Source organism: Anomaloglossus baeobatrachus, chromosome 6 (genome assembly GCF_048569485.1).
Source record: "Anomaloglossus baeobatrachus isolate aAnoBae1 chromosome 6, aAnoBae1.hap1, whole genome shotgun sequence".
Lineage (NCBI taxonomy): Eukaryota > Metazoa > Chordata > Amphibia > Anura > Aromobatidae > Anomaloglossus > Anomaloglossus baeobatrachus.
Genome location: NC_134358.1, coordinates 23,149,944 through 23,165,684, shown reverse-complemented (window position 1 = coordinate 23,165,684; position 15,741 = coordinate 23,149,944). Strand labels below are relative to the sequence as shown.

At 44.3% G+C, this 15,741-nt stretch overlaps 1 protein-coding gene across 3 annotated transcripts in view; it reads right to left on the bottom strand.

Moving 5' to 3' along the window:
- Positions 1–15,741, bottom strand: part of PTP4A3 (protein tyrosine phosphatase 4A3) — a 69,344-nt gene that overhangs the window by 34,016 nt on the left and 19,587 nt on the right. For 2 of the 3 annotated variants that reach the window (XM_075352817.1, XM_075352818.1), the window contains exon 2: positions 5,813–5,845. The gene's annotated coding sequence lies outside the window, so the exon portion shown is untranslated. The remainder of the gene's footprint in view (positions 1–5,812; positions 5,846–15,741) is intronic. The other variant, XM_075352819.1, reaches the window with a different exon arrangement.

Genomic DNA, 15,741 nt, shown 5'->3' with positions numbered 1-15,741 from the left:
AGAGTAATGCAGGGCAGGAATGAAGTCCTATAATGGGGTCCCCCCCGGCCCGCGGCCCCCGTGATGAGCTCCGGTAATCTATAGAGGCCGCGGGAATCTCAGATTAAAGGAGCCTCCACCAGTTTTCTAGAAAGCAGCTAAGTGTTCTGGAGCAGAGCGAGGGACTCCGGCATTTCCTGCTGTTCTGCATCTCGGGTCTGTCTTCAATTAGTGATGTCAATGCCACCCCCCCCAAAAAAAAAAAAAAAAAAAAAAAAAAAAAAAGATACCATGGAGGGTGTCCACAGGGGAGTGCAGCTCTGCACAGCTGCTCTGCGTTACCGACCCTGCGGCCGCTGTGACTGAGAGCAAACATGGCAGGATTACACAGCGCCCATATAATGACCGGCCCTCCTGAGCCCCCAGCAGGATTACACAGCACCCATATAATGACCAGCCCTCCTGAGCCCCCCCGCGGGATTACACAGCGCCCATATAATGACCAGCCCTCCTGAGCCCCCCCCGCGGGATTACACAGCGCCCATATAATGACCAGCCCTCCTGAGCCCCCCCCCGCGGGATTACACAGCACCCATATAATGACCAGCCCTCCTGATACCCCCGCAGAATTACACAGCACCCATATAATGACCAGCCCTCCTGAGCCCCCCCCGCGGGATTACACAGCACCCATATAATGACCAGCCCTCCTGATACCCCCGCAGAATTACACAGCACCCATATAATGACCAGCCCTCCTGAGCCCCCCGCGGGATTACACAGCACCCATATAATGACCAGCCCTCCTGAGCCCCCCGCGGGATTACACAGCACCCATATAATGACCAGCCCTCCTGAGCCCCCCGCGGGATTACACAGCACCCATATAATGACCAGCCCTCCTGAGCCCCGCCCCCCCCACAGGATTACATGACACCCATATAATGACCGGCCCTCCTGAGCCCCACGCGGGATTACATAGCGCCCATATAATGTCCATCCCTCCTGAGCCCCACGCGGGATTACATAGCGCCCATATAATGTCCATCCCTCCTGAGCCCCACGCGGGATTACATAGCACCCATATAATGTCCATCCCTCCTGAGCCCCACGCAGGATTACATAGCGCCCATATAATGTCCATCCCTCCTGAGCCCCACGCGGGATTACATAGCGCCCATATAATGTCCAGCCCTCCTGAGCCCCCCGCGGCTTAACATATTGCAAATCTTTGCAGAAAAAGCTGTGAATTTGGAGCTTGTGGGTCCATTCGGCTTTTTGCAATTGCAGATCGCTCTAGTTATCGGGTTTTCCATATATAAGTAATATCCATATCCTCCGGGCTCCGTACACGCAGCTAGTGCTGCGTTCTTGGCTCCCCGCAGCCGCCGCCATGTCAGCGCATTAATTCACAACTTCCAGAGACTCATTGTTATACTTGTCAAGAATGTGAAGAGAAGAAGGTTTTAATCAGAGACCACCCTGCGCTGCTCGCCGGCCGGGGACCAGGAAGGGGACACATGGACGCTCATCCGGCAGGAGGATGACAGGCCGCCTAACGTGCCCTCGTGTGTGACCCGGGGAGGAAGGGCGCGGGGGACGGCACTGACCACACCAAGAAACCAAGGCAATTATTCAACACCATCTGAACCAAACCGGACACAAACAAGCAGAATGTCGCTCCAAACCGGCCTCCAGACGGAGCACCGAGGGAAGGAAACTGCTCACCAGCACCCTAATGAGTATGTGACCAAGAGCTGACAACTATTAAATACTGCCCCCTACAGTCAAACATCTGACGAAGGAGACCTCCGCGCCAGAAGGAGACCTCCGCGCCAGAAGGAGACCTCCGCGCCAGAAGGAGACCTCCGCGCCAGAAGGAGACCTCCGCGCCAGAAGGAGACCTCCGCGCCAGAAGGAGACCTCCGCGCCAGAAGGAGACCTCCGCGCCAGAAGGAGACCTCCGCGCCAGAAGGAGACCTCCGCGCCAGAAGGAGACCTCCGCGCCAGAAGGAGACCTCCGCGCCAGAAGGAGACCTCCGCGCCAGAAGGAGACCTCCGCGCCAGAAGGAGACCTCCGCGCCAGAAGGAGACCTCCGCGCCAGAAGGAGACCTCCGCGCCAGAAGGAGACCTCCGCGCCAGAAGGAGACCTCCGCGCCAGAAGGAGACCTCCGCGCCAGAAGGAGACCTCCGCGCCAGAAGGAGACCTCCGCGCCAGAAGGAGACCTCCGCGCCAGAAGGAGACCTCCGCGCCAGAAGGAGACCTCCGCGCCAGAAGGAGACCTCCGCGCCAGAAGGAGACCTCCGCGCCAGAAGGAGACCTCCGCGCCAGAAGGAGACCTCCGCGCCAGAAGGAGACCTCCGCGCCAGAAGGAGACCTCCGCGCCAGAAGGAGACCTCCGCGCCAGAAGGAGACCTCCGCGCCAGAAGGAGACCTCCGCGCCAGAAGGAGACCTCCGCGCCAGAAGGAGACCTCCGCGCCAGAAGGAGACCTCCGCGCCAGAAGGAGACCTCCGCGCCAGAAGGAGACCTCCGCGCCAGAAGGAGACAACATGATGGCTCGGGGGTCTCAGGAGACCTCAACATCACAGCTGAGCCCAGGGATTGGGACCCTTCTGTACAATTGCTGCCACCACCACTCCATTTTGCTGGAACGAAGATCTATTGGGTCACTGACATTTTGGGACACCCCCAACCCAGACTAATCAAGAGGACGGGGGTCCTAATAGGACATGTGGAGTGGTATGAGCGAGCTACGAGTCTATGGGAATGATTATCACACACGGGCACTATTCTCTCCAAGGATATGGTGACCCCCATAGTGGGTTATGTCATCACTATTATTGGGGGTCTGACTTCCGGGGTCCCTACAGATGATGCAGAGCTGGGGGCTCTTTTTTTAGCATTTCCAGGAATTAGCACAGATCAGACCCCGGCGATCTCGGCGACATTGTACACATTATATATTTGAAACTTCCCAGGAATAATAAATGTCCACTTAGTTTAGTGTTTGCGGATTGCAGGGGAGGCCCCCGCCCGCGCCCCTGGGGCTCCTGTGACCTCGCTGACGGCTGGGGCCGCCGGGGTCCTGGGATACGGCTGCGCCCCGCCACCGGGCAGAGCAGAATCATTCCACTGCCAAATTATATATATACGAAAGGAGAATATCCGAGAATATTCCGGCCTCGACAGAAAAAAAAAACAAAACAGCGATTTGCATAAACGCGATGCAGCGGTTTATTCTTAGAGGAGGAAATTCTCGCTCGGCGGCTTCTCGGAAACACAATGTTCCAGCGTTACTGAAAACTGACGCATTCACGCCACCATGTGAAAAAAAAGTGCAAGAACGAGGACTGCCCGTCCGAGAGCACGCGGGGACTTCACCAAGGTTACAGGCAAAGAGCACGGGTGCAGCGCAGGAGAAGGACACCAAAGCGTTACTGACAACCAAAGCACCGGAGCTTCCTGAAATACTCTGTGCTGCTGGGAACAGCTCCAGAAACTATAAACACTCAGTATGCAGCTCAGCACAGTCGTCTCCTGAAATACTCTGTGCTCCTGGGGACATAGCACCTTTTGGCATCCACAAGTCTGACTTTCCACATGAGCAGAAAACCTGGTCTCCTGAAATACTCTGTGCTGCAGGGGATACTCTCTCCCACAAAAAACAATGCATCCCTCTTGAAATACTCTGTGCTGCTTGAGGGCTGCGCTCTTATTATTCTGTAACTCAGTTGGTTTCCGCCTTTAAAAGTTCAGCCCCACCCCTCCTGAAATACTCTGGGCTGCTGGAAGGATCCTGCATCGACTACTATTTAATGGCCAAAAAGACAGGTGTAATCCTGCACGCGACCGTTACATAGTGGACAATGATGGGTCGTTTCAGCAGGGCAGAGTATTTCAGGAAAAAAGTTTCTACTAATGTGGGAAGTCTGACTTGGAGATGCTGGGGACCTAGCACCTTTCATCAGCACAGAGTATTTCAGGAGTGGTATGGCTGATCTTTTAGGGCGGTAACCAACTGAATTTACATAATAGGAGGAGCTTGGTCCTCAAGCAGCACAGAGTATTTCAGGAGGGATACAATGTTTTTTTTGTGGGCTCGAGTATAACCTGCAGCACAGCATTTCAGGAGGAATGCAATTTTTGTGGGAGCGAGTATCCCCTGCAGCACAGAGTATTTCAGGGGGATGCAATGTTTTTTTGTGGGAGTATCCCCTGCAGCACAGTATTACAGAAGGGATGCAATGTTTTTTTGTGGGAGCGAGTATCCCCTGCAGCACAGAGTATTTCAGGAAACAGGTTTCTGCTCATGTGGGAAGTCAGACTTGTGGATGCCAAAAGGTACTGATTTCCCACATGAGCAGAAACCTGTCTCCTGAAATACTCTGTGCTGCAGGGGATACTCGCTCCCACAAAAAACATTGCATCCCTCCTGAAATACTCTGTGCTGCTTGAGGACCAAGCTCCTCCTATTATGTAAATTCTGTTGGTTACCGCCCTAAAAGATCAGCCATACCACTCCTGAAATACTCTGTGCTGATGAAAGGTGCTAGGTCCCCAGCATCTCCAAGTCAGACTTCCCACATGAGTAGCAAACTTTTTTTCCTGAAATACTCTGCGCTGCTGAAACGACCCATCATTGTCCACTATGTAACGGTCGCGTGCGGGATTACACCTGTCTTTTTGGCCATTAAATTGTAGTCGATGCAGGATCCTTCCAGCAGCACAGAGTATTTCAGGAAGGGTGGGGCTGAACTTTTAAAGGCGGAAACCAACTGAGTTACAGAATAATAAGAGCTCAGTCCTCAAGCAGTACAGAGTATTTCAGGAGGGGTGCAATGTTTTTGTAGGAGAGAGTATAACCTGCAGTACAGAGTATTTTAGCTCGACTTCTCGCAAGACCAGCACACTCCTCTCCTGGAATACTCTGCACCTCCCACAAACATCACACACTTGCTGGAATTTCCAGTTCCTTAGACTATAATTCTCAGTATTACAGAGGGAGTGTGATCTTTCCATGAAAGGCCGAGGAGGTCTATTCCCAACAGGACAGAGTATTTCAGGGCTGGAGTGAGTAGATCTTGTCTTGTGGGAGAGCAAGGACCAAAACACTCTGTGGTGCTGGGAACTCTGCCCTACACATTGACCTAGACCCTCCTCCTGAAATACTCTGTGCTGCTGGGGGACTGCCCTACACAGAGCCACACCTCCTCTGAAATACTCTGGGCTGCTGGGGGACTGCCTTACAAGCTGAGCCACACCTCCTCCTGAAATACTCTGTGCTGCTGGGGGACGGCTGTACACATTGAGCCACACTTCCTCCTGAAATACTCTGGGCTGCTGGGGGGACTGCCCTACATGTGGAGCCACACCTCCTGAAATACTCTGGGCTGCTGTACACATTGAGCCACACCTCCTCCTGAAATACTCTGGAAAAACTCATTCTATGAACTTCTGCAGCCCTGTCCTCGCTGAAATCACAAGCGGAGCTCTATGTTAAACAAGTGAAAGGCACCATGGGAGGAAGAGGGCAATCCAAAGTCTACGGGGGTCTTATTCAGCCAGACAAGATACAAAGACGTCCTGTCGCCCTCTCCCGGGAACAGCCAGACAATCACTCATAGGCCGTGTCTGCTGCTCAGCTAAATGGGCTAAGGAGCAATACCAAACACAACCCAAGCGCAAGAGGGGGCGCTCTTCTGGGTGAACGAGAATTTTTGCCATCTGCACATCATAAAGATATAATGGGAAACACTAAAAACGCAACATAAGTATTCATAACAATAAGTAACAAAAACAGGAGATACATAAACACCGTATATCACTCACCTACCTCCGGCCGTCCAGAAGCTGCAACTCTACCTGTAACAGATAATCACGGTATTAGCGCCTGGTCACCTCCATCAGCAAAATGTACAAAGCATCACCCGCCAAATATTAGTGCGGACCCCCAACGGGCTCCGACAGCCCATTTCCTGCACAGGAAGACTCAGGGGGCCAGATGGTAAAATACACCCCCCATGCAGTGACCTCCCCCATACACATCAGGTTATAGCTGGTGCGCCTACTGTCTGACCTGTATGGGGGGTGGTGGAGGGGTGGGGGTCTTTCGACTGCCCCCTTACAGATCAGAATGAGAACCTGGCAGCATTGAATTACAAAGTCTCCTCTGAGCTCATTACTGATCACACATGCATGCCCACCAAAACGAGTGTGCATATGTATGGAGAAGACAGCTCGGCTGCGCTTTCCTTCTCCAAAAGACATACTGATAGGGAATTTACGGTAGATTGTGAGCCCCAATGGGGACAGTATTGTCAATGTATGTAAAGCGCTGTGGAATTAATAGCGCTATATAAATGAATAAATAATATAGAATAGTTTGAAGTTTTACTTAATCCCTGTGAAATTGAAAAGTTCTCCAAGAGCAGTGTTTGCTGTCAGTGAATGGCACTAATGGTCCAGCTGAGGAGCGGATACATCTGCGCTGGATGCAGAAAGTGCTCCGTTCACTTCAGACTGATACATTGTAGCAAACTCTGGTTTGTGCAGCTGCTGAATTTTTGGCTATGTTCACACAGTGCGTTCTTGCTGCAGGCAAAATCTGCACCCAAAAAACAGGTTTTGCTGCATTTTTTGTTTTATTTTGGTTTGTCATTGGTCTACAGTGCAAGATTAATAAAAAGTTATTCACCACAAAAGCAGCACTTTCAATTTTAAAAAAAGAAATATTATTCATTATTACTATTATATATATATATTATATATATATATATATATATATATATATATATATATATATATATATATATATATATATATATATATATATATATATATATATATATATATATATATATATATATATATATATATATATATATATATATATTATACACCCACATATGTGTGTGTGTAAAATTATATTATAATATATAAATATCATATCTATATCTATATATTATACACATATATTATACACATATTATACACATATATTATACACATATATATTATACACATACATACACACATTTTACACACATATATATAATATACACACACACACACGTGTATGTATGTGTAAAATATAATATAATATATAATATATTATACACAGAAAAAATTCTGAAAGAATTGAGTGTGTATCTGCTACTTTGAAATTGAAAACTGCTGCATTTTTTGGTCCGAAAAAAAAAGAAAAAAGGGAATCAGGTGTATAAGATTTGTTTGTTGATGTTGGAAAAAAAAAATAATCAGCTTTTAATTTGCGTAAAACTTGTGAAAAAAAGCAACAAAAAAAATAAAAACAAACAAGAAATGCAGCAAACAAAATTGCAACAAAAACGCAACATGTGAATGCAGCCTTCAGATTCCAGCAGCAGATGATTGGCTACAATGTATCACTCCGGAATCTTGGCTGTTCCACTCACAAAACAATGTATCCACTTACAATATTCCCAATATCACAATAGATATAACCTGCTGACAACTTGGGGTCAAATAGAGACCTGTGGGACCCTCAGTAATCCTAGACTGGGGTTCGGAGCCCCCCTCCTGAATGCAGCGGAGGTGCAAATGTTCAACCTCTGCTCCAAATGATGATTACGGTATGTACACATTGGCCCCCGTCCGATCGGCCGCAGGGCTCCAGTCTCGGGGTATTGCTTTATTTCAGTAACAAAAGGTCGTCCTAAAGAGACACCCCCCCCCCCCCAGTGATCAGAAAGTCCCCCTTTAATCTATGGAGAGGGAATAACGTACTGTAAAGCGGAGGATTCACACACAAACAGGAGGAAAATTGCTGAAAAATAGTAAAGGAGTTAAAAATCATATTTAAGAGAAATGGAGAAGAAATCAGAAGCTCTTTAATAACGGGATCAACTTGAGATTATTAAAACCTCGGGGATCTAGAGCCGTGACCAATCATGGACTGGAAACTGTGGAAAATAGTAAAAGCTGTGTAATAAGGAGGCATAACAGAAGAAGAGTCCGGTCATCTGCCGCCAGCGGAGCGATATATATAACCCGGACACGTGGGGCTGCAGGTGACAGCGGCTGCCAGATCAGGGGCGAGTCAGGGGGAACAACCACATCCCACCAACTACCACCCACCAACACCTGCATGCAAAAGTTCAGGCACCCCTGGTCAAAATGACTTATTGTGAACAGTTAAGCAAGTTCAAATGATCTCTAAAAGGCATAAAAAAAAAAAAAAAAAAAGTTAAAAATGACACCTTTCCTTTGTATTTTAGGCAAAAGAAATGTCATCTTTTACATTTTTAAATTAACAAGAGAGGAAAATGGACTGGTGTAAAAGTTTGGGCACCCTGCATGTTTAGTACCTAGTAGCACCCCCTATGCCAAGTAACCCAGCTTTTAAAGTTTTTGTAACATCCAGGAGGCTTTCACTTCAAGGGATTTTCATCCATTCCTCCTTGGAGACGTCTTCCAGTTCTGTGAGATTCCTGGCTCGTCTTGCGTGCACTGCTCTTCCTTGGAGACGTCTTCCAGTTCTGTGAGATTCCTGGCTCGTCTTGCATGCACTGCTCTTCCTTGGAGACATCGTCCAGTTCTGTGAGATTCCTGGCTCGTCTTGCATGCACTGCTCTTCCTTGGAAACGTCGTCCAGTTCTGTGAGATTCCTGGCTCGTCTTGCATGCACTGCTCTTCCTTGGAGACGTCTTCCAGTTCTGTGATATTCCTGGCTCGTCTTGCATGCACTGCTCTTTGAGGTCTTGCCACAGATTTCCAATGATGTTCAGATCAGGGGATTGTGAGGCCATTGTAAAAACTTCAGCTTGCACCTTTTTAGGTGTCCATTGTGGATTTTGGTGTGTGTTTAGGATCATTATCCATTTGTAGAAACCATCCTCTTATCTCCTCTCCACGTTCAGCTTTTTGTACACAAGGTGTTCTGTTTGCATGAAGAAATTTGTTGAAATTTCATTGAATCCATTCTTCCCTCGACCCATGAAACGCTCCTCGCGCCATTGGCTGCAACACAACCCCAAAGCATGATTGTTCCACACCCATGCTTAATGGTTGGCAAGATGTTCTTTTCCTGAAATTCTGTGTCCTTTTTTCTCCACACATGACCACAATGATGAAAGGTATACAGTTCTATTTTAACCTCATCGGTCCACTGGACTTGTTTCCAAAAAGCATCAGGCTTGTTTAGATGTTCTTTTGCAGACTTCTGATGCTGAATTTTATGGTGAGGATGCAGGAGAGGATTTCTTCTGATGACTCTTCCATGAAGGCCATATTTGTGCAGGTGTCTCTGAACAGTAGAACAATGTACCACAACTCCAGAGTCTGCTAAATCTTCCTGAGGGTCTTTTGCAGTCAGGCAGGGGCTTTGATTTGCCTCTAGCAATCCTACCAGCAGCTCTCAGAAATTTTGCTTGGTCTTCCAGACCTTATGACCTCCACTGTTCCTGGTAATGGCCATTTCTTAATTACATTTCAAACTGAGGAAAAGGCACCTAGAAAACTTCTTGCTATCTTCTTAATCGCCTTCTGCTTTGTGGACCTCCACCATTTTCAGAGCGCTAGGCAGCAGCTTAGGAGATCCCATGGCTGCCGTTTTTGGCACAAGGTTAGAGGAGGCCGGGTTTTTATAAAGCTGTGAAATTTACATCATCTGATGAGAGTGAAGCCATAACCCTAACAGGATAATTAAGGCCTAAAAACTTAGTCAAAGTTATTTGAGCACACAAATCTCCAAGGATGTCCAAACTTTTGCATTGGCTCATTTTCCTATTTATAATTTTTAAAGGGTTTTTTTCTTTTTTTGCCTAAAATACAAAGGAATCGTGTCATCTGTAACGTTATGCCTTTTAGAGATCATTTAATCTTGCTTAACTGTTCACAATAACAGGGGTGCACAAACCTTTGCATGCTCATCTACCGCCTGTAAATCTGTACACCTTGCAATGTGCTTGGCAGAATGTGCCGACAGCCATTCGGACGGTGGGACAAACGGATTCTCTTGTTTCGGGCTGGTGGCCAGGGCATTCCTGGCGGCCATTCTCGGCAGAGCTTGCCAGGCCGGTGAGCCGCAGATTTCCACTTGTGGAGAGGTGAGGAAAGCTAAAGATTTGACTTGAGGAAACCCCAGGGCCCGGAGCGCAACGTCCGATCACACCTTACCCATCATTTTAATTTATGAACCTGGAGAAGCCCCTGATGGGTGCGGTATATGGAAGGAAGCGTGCCAGAGCGGCCATGATCATCTCTGGGACCTGTAGTGCACTCACTCCTGTAATTACCCATTTGCCCCCCTTAGTACCCGCTGAACACTCCACCACGAGCAGCAAACAGTGCAGCATACTCCTAGTGATATCTGACCGGCAATGTGCTCAGGAAATAATAGAAAGTCAATCAGGGAGGAATTACAGTAAAAAAATACCACGATCCTGGACATTTGTATTAAAGCCGAACGTCATCTAGGTTCAGTCATTGCTCCCCAAGGTTATAAACAAAGTAAGAATGTGCAGCAAGAGAAGCAGTCCCCAGCGATGCCCCGCAGCACGGATCAGATTCCCACAGAAAGATCAGCAAGAAAGCGCTGCGCGGCTCACCCACTCACACTCAGGATTACATGTATACAGGAAACGTAACAATGTGTCCTCCATATAATCCGCAAAGCACATGTACATAGGGGCAGTATTATAGTAGTTATATTCTTGTACATAGGGGCAGTATTATAGTAGTTATATTCTTGTACATAGAGGGCAGTATTATAGTAGTTATATTCTTGTACATAGGGGCAGTATTATAGTAGTTATATTCTTGTACATAGGGGCAGTATTATAGTAGTGATATTCTTGTACATAGGGGCAGTATTATAGTAGTTATATTCTTGTACATAGGGGCAGTATTATAGTAGTTATATTCTTGTACATAGGGGGCAGTATTATAGTAGTTATATTCTTGTACATAGGAGCAGTATTATAGTAGTTATATTTTCACACTTTCTAATGTTCTCACTTAAAGCACAGAGTTGTGATGTTACGGTGCACATGTTCGGTCTTTTTGAGATTCCCTTTACATTCAAAGCCTGAGGCAGTAAAGAATTGTCAGGAAAGCACTAACAATTCGGCGGGTATGGCGGCATGTAAAACATCAGATAGAATGATACATCCGGAAATGCCTACACAGAATCCGTAAACATTTTGCATTTTTAAGGGCGATTTGTTGTTTTAGTTTTTTTTACAACGTAATAATTTATATTTCCCAAATTAATATCTGATTATTATTATTATTATTATTATTATTTTTATATATATAAAACTACTAACGACAAAGTATTTATACATATTTTATTATTTTTTTAGTGAAGAACAGTTCACATAAATCCATCAGGTACAAGGTGCCTGAGACCGGTCATTATTCTGACAGATGAGCGACACCAGCAAAAATAACCTACAAAACAACAGCTGGAAAACAGTCACCTGCCCCTGCACAGCGTGACTCCTAATAATAGGCTGTATCCATCAGGAAATCACACAACATGCAACAACGTATCTACAAAACTGATCAGAAAAGGTCAAAGAAACAGTGTTTGGAGATTATGTTTATGCCTTCGACTGCCACCATAAAGTATAGTATTATAGCAGTTATATTCTTGTACATGGGGCAGTATTATAGTAGTTATATAGTCATATGAAAAAGTTTTGGCACCCCTATTAATGTTAACCTTTTTTCTTTATAATAATTTGGGTTTTTGCTATTTCAGTGTCATATATCTAATAACTGATGGACTGAGTAATATTTCTGGGTTGAAATGAGGTTTATTGTACTAACAGAAAATGTGTAATCCGTATTTAAACAAATTTGACCGGTGCAAAAGTATGGGCACCTCAACATAAAAGTGACATTAATATTTTGTAGATCCTCCTTTTGCAGAAATCACAGCCTCTAGTCGCTTCCTGTAGCTGTTAATGAGTTCCTGGATCCTGGATGAAGGTAGATTTGACCATTTCCTGTTTACAAAACAATTCCAGTTCAGTTAAGTTTGATGGTCGCCGAGCATGGACAGCCGCTTCACATCATCCCACAGATGTTCAATGATATTCAGGTCTGGGGACTGGGATGGCCATTCCAGAACATTGTAATTGTTCCTCTGCATGAATGCCTGAGTAGATTTGGAGCGGTGTTTTGGATCATTGTCTTGCTGAAATATCCATCCCCTGCGTAACTTCAACTTCGTCACTGATTCTTGCACATTATTGTCAAGAATCTGCTGATACTGAGTTGAATCCATGCGACCCTCAACTTTATCAAGATTCCCGGTGCCGGCATTGGCCACACAGCCCCAAAGCATGATGGAACCTCCACCAAATTTTACTGTGGGCAGCAAGTGCTTTTCTTGGAATGCCGTGTTTTTTTGCCTCCATGCATAACGCCTTTTTGTATGACCAAACAACCCAATCTTTGTTTCATCAGTCCACAGGACCTTCTTCCAAAATGTAACTGGCTTGTCCAAATGTGCTTTTGCATACCTCAGACGACTCTGTTTGTGGCGTGTTTGCAGAAACGGCTTCTTTCGCATCACTCTCCCATACAGCTTCTCCTTGTGCAATGTGCGCTGTATTGTTGACCGATGCACATTGACACCATCTGCAGCAAGATGATGCTGCAGGTCTTTGGAGGTGGTCTGTGGATTGTGCTTGACTGTTCTCACCATTCCTCTTCTCTGCCTTTCTGATATTTTTCTTGGCCTGCCACTTCTGGGCGTAACAAGAACTGTACCTGTGTTCTTCCATTTCCTTACTATGTTCCTCACAGTGGAAACTGATAGTGTAAATCTCTGAGACAGCTTTTTGTACCTTCCCCTGAACAACTATGTTGAATAATCTTTGTTTTCAGATCATTTGAGAGTTGTTTTGAGGAGCCCATGATGCCACTCTTCATAGGAGATTCAAATAGGAGAACAACTTGCAAGTGGCCACCTTAAATACCTTTTCTCATGATTGGATACACCTGCCTATGAAGTTCAAAGCTCAGTGAGGTTACAAAACCAATTTAGTGCTTTAGTAAGTCAGTAAAAAGTAGTTAGGAGGGTTCAAATCAAGAAATTCATAAGGGTGCCCATACTTTTGCACCGGTCAAATTTTGTTTAAATGCGGATTGCACATTTTCTGTTAGTACAATAAACCTCATTTCAATCCAGAAATATTACTCAGTCCATCAGTTATTAGATATATGAAACTGAAATAGCAAAAACCCAAATTGTTATAAAGAAAAAAAGTTAACAATAATAGGGGTGCCCAAACATTTTCATATGACTGTATAGTAGTTATATTCTTGTACATAGGAGGCAGTATTATAGTAGTTATATTCTTGTACATAGGAGGCAGTATTATAGCAGTACTAATTCTGTACATAAGGGCAGTATTTGTTAGATTCTTGGGAATATACATGAAAGATAGTAAAAACTGAGTAATCAGTGAAGTCTTGGGAGAAGGTTAAAATCATATATTAGGAGTTCATTATAGACACTCAAAAGGCCGACATGCTGCCCCCGCGCTAATGGGAATCCAGATGGCGAGTGCCTCAGCGAGGGAAATGGCGTCAGCACGGCTATAGATACCCTCACAGTCCTCCGCTTGCTGGGCACATGTATTTTTATGTCAAAATAAATAGTAGAGAAGGTCTTGGCTCGCTCTTTGCTTTGGAGACCCCAAGCGTTTTCTGGCAACCTCGAGAGCAGCAAGAACAGACTCTTTCAGTACCCGAGCCAATTCACCAGCCACTGATTATGATAGAACCTGACCCCGGGTGTAAAGCTCAGGACGACCCACCAATCTTATAGAGTTCCTGTGTGAACCAAGAAAAAAAAATACTGCCAAACGAGGAGGCGCAATATTCCCAGGAACCAAAACATTGATTCATTTTAACGGTCATTAAAAACATAACTACCACAATGCTGTTTTTCGTTATATTCTTGTACATAGGGGGCAGTATTATAGTAGTTATATTCTTGTACATAGGGGCAGTATTATAGTAGTTATATTCCTGTACATAGGGGCAGTATTATAGTAGTTATATTCTTGTACATAGGGGCAGTATTATAGTAGTTATATTCTTGTACATAGGGGCAGTATTATAGTAGTTATATTCTTGTACATAGGGGGCAGTATTATAGTAGTTATATTCTTGTACATAGGGGGCAGTATTATAGTAGTTATATTCTTGTACATAGGGGGCAGTATTATAGTAGTTATATTCTTGTACATAGGGGGCAGTATTATAGTAGTTATATTCTTGTACATAGGGGGCAGTATTATAGTAGTTATATTCTTGTACATAGGGGGCAGTATTATAGTAGTTATATTCTTGTACATAGGGGGCAGTATTATAGTAGTTATATTCTTGTACATAGGGGGCAGTATTATAGTAGTTATATTCCTGTACATAGGGGCAGTATTATAGTAGTTATATTCTTGTACATAGGGGCAGTATTATAGTAGTTATATTCTTGTACATAGGGGGCAGTATTATAGTAGTTATATTCTTGTACATAGGGGGCAGTATTATAGTAGTTATATTCTTGTACATAGGGGGCAGTATTATAGTAGTTATATTCTTGTACATAGGGGGCAGTATTATAGTAGTTATATTCTTGTACATAGGGGGCAGTATTATAGTAGTTATATTCTTGTACATAGGGGGCAGTATTATAGTAGTTATATTCTTGTACATAGGGGGCAGTATTATAGTAGTTATATTCTTGTACATAGGGGGCAGTATTATAGTAGTTATATTCCTGTACATAGGGGCAGTATTATAGTAGTTATATTCCTGTACATAGGGGCAGTATTATAGTAGTTATATTCTTGTACATAGGGGCAGTATTATAGTAGTTATATTCCTGTACATAGGGGCAGTATTATAGTAGTTATATTCTTGTATATAAGGGCAGTATTATAGTAGCTATATTCTTGTACATAGGGGCAGTATTATAGTAGTTATATTCTTGTACATAGGGGCAGTATTATAGTAGTTATATTCTTGTATAGAAGGGCAGTATTATAGTAGTTCTATTCTTGTACATAGGGAGCAGTATTATAGTAGTTATATTCTTGTACATAGGAGCAGTATTATAGTAGTTATATTCTTGTACATAGGAGCAGTATTATAGTAGTTATATTCTTGTACATAGGGAGCAGTATTATAGTAGTTATATTCTTGTATAGAAGGGCAGTATTATAGTAGTTATATTCTTGTACATAGGAGCAGTATTATAGTAGTTATATTCTTGTACATAGGAGCAGTATTATAGTAGTTATATTCTTGTACATAGGGAGCAGTATTATAGTAGTTATATTCTTGTACATAGGGAGCAGTATTATAGTAGTTATATTCTTGTACATAGGGAGCAGTATTATAGTAGTTATATTCTTGTACATAGGGGGCAGTATTATAGTAGTTATATTCTTGTACATAGGGGCAGTATTATAGTAGTTATATTCTTGTATATAGGGGCAGTATTATAGTAGTTATATTCTTGTATATAGGTGGCAGTATTATAGTACAAGTAAAATATATCTTTGTACCGTGTTAGCCAGTAGAGATAAAAAAAATTGTTTAAAAGAACAGAGAGTCCTCAGTGGTTGATACCTTTTAATGGCTAACTGAAAAGATGGTAATAATTGCAAGCTTTCGAGACTACTCAGGTCTCTTCATCAGGCATGGTATATCCATGGTATACCATGCCTGATGAAGAGACCTGAGTAGTCTCGAAAGCT